The sequence below is a fragment of the Amphimedon queenslandica genome, unplaced genomic scaffold, assembly GCF_000090795.2.
Source record: "Amphimedon queenslandica unplaced genomic scaffold, v1.1 AMPQUscaffold_12884, whole genome shotgun sequence".
NCBI lineage: Eukaryota > Metazoa > Porifera > Demospongiae > Haplosclerida > Niphatidae > Amphimedon > Amphimedon queenslandica.
The window spans coordinates 6,729-8,666 of NW_003546880.1; positions in this window are offsets into that span (position 1 = coordinate 6,729).

Sequence of the window (1,938 nt, forward strand, 5' to 3'; positions counted from 1 at the left end):
GGCCCAGAGACAAGCTGAAGAACGTCGTCGAGAAGAGGAGCGACAAAGAGAGAGACGTTATGAAGAGATACAGGCCATGCAGGAGCAGCATATGCAGCAGATAGAGATTATGAAAGGAGTTCTAGCAGAAAGAGAAGGGAATAGTCCTCATTTAAAAATATCACCATATCAAGAAACAGAGGATATCCAAGACTTCATTGAAGCATTCGAAGGTATTATGAAGATACAAGGGGTGAATCGGACAAATTGGATTCTACGTCTGACACCGTTACTAAGTGGCAAGGCTAGAACTGTTTGTACTGATCTTGGAACTACTACTGATTATGATGGAGTCAAGAAAGCTATTTTGGAGCATTATAACATCAACACAGAGAGATGTAAAAGAAAGTTCAGGAGTCATGTTTGGACAAGAGATCAAGACCCAACTGATTGGATAGCTAGAGGAGTCAAACTGGTGAAGAGATGGTTAGTACCAGAGAATGGAATGGAACAGGTAGTTAACAAGATTGCAGTAGAGCAGCTTTTAAATGGGTTACCACAAGAGATGAGAATCTGGGTAACTTCTCAGAACCCAGAGACACCAGAGAAAGTTGGAGAGCTTATTGAATCTTATGATACAGCTCATAGTTGTTTACCACAGAGGAATAGACCAAAGTAGGATCATGGTCGGTCAAAGGAGTTCCCAAGGAAGACTGAAGGATCTACTGGAAACAAGAAGGAGAGAAAGTCACCTTCAGAGATTACCTGTTACAAGTGTAATCGCAAGGGGCATATAGCAAGAAATTGTACGGAGAAAACTCTATGAGCCAAAGAGAATGCAGAGGAAGTCATCTGGCATGGAGAAGGAAAGATCAATGGACACAATGTGAAGCGAATTCAGATAGACAGCGGAGCATCAAGGACTGTGGTTGATAGGAAGTTTGTAGCATTGAAAGACATAGAGAAGGAGACGATTGGAGTTACTTTTGGGAATGGAACTTATGGGGAGTATCCACTAGCAGCAGTTCGGATAACATTTGATGGAGAGGATTACCAGGTGAAAGCAGCAGTAGTACAAGGACTAGCAGAAGATGTGCTGTTGGGAAGGGAATGTACCACTACACAAACATATGGCAAAGTGACTACCAAAATCAGAACAGATAGAGCTACTGAAACAACTGGCTAAAGAGCATCAGATTGATATTGGAGGGCTTAAAGAGTCGAATCAGCATTAGCAGTGATGACAAGAGCTCAGAAGAGACAGGTTCAAGTTGATACGGAGCAGCATTCAGAAGAGCATCAGCCATTACCCGAAAGATCAGAGGAGCAAAGTGAAGCCATGGAGCAAGAGACAAGAGAAGAGAGTGAACTGGAGGAGACAATACTGGAAGATGAAGATCTAGGAGTACAGTTTCCATTTGAGGAGGAGCTATTTCAACCTACAACTCGGACGAAGATATATCAGACTAGAGGAGAGAAGAGAAGACAAAATCAGAAGAGAAACAGAATAGAAAGTGCCAACCAGACTAAACAATTGATAATGGACCAGGAGAAAGATTGCGAGATTCAGTCATGGATAAAGAAGGAGGATCCATCACGTATAGTTCGGAAGGAAGGAGTAATTTGTCGTACATGGAGACCCAAGGACTCACCAAGTACCACATATGAACAGATTGTTCTACCAGCACAGTATCGGAATAAAGTCATCAGGTTAGCACATGATTTACCATTTTCAGGACATCTGGGTAGAGACAAGACAACCCAAAGGATATTAAGGAGGTTCTATTGGCCTACTTTATTTAAAGATGTGAGACTCTATTGTGAAGCTTGTAAAGATTGCCAGCTACATGCAAATCACAAGAGGAAGGCTCCAATGATACCTTTACCCATAATAGGAGAACCATTTAAGAGGATTGCCATGGATATTGTAGGACCGCTACCAAGAACCAGTCGTGGAAA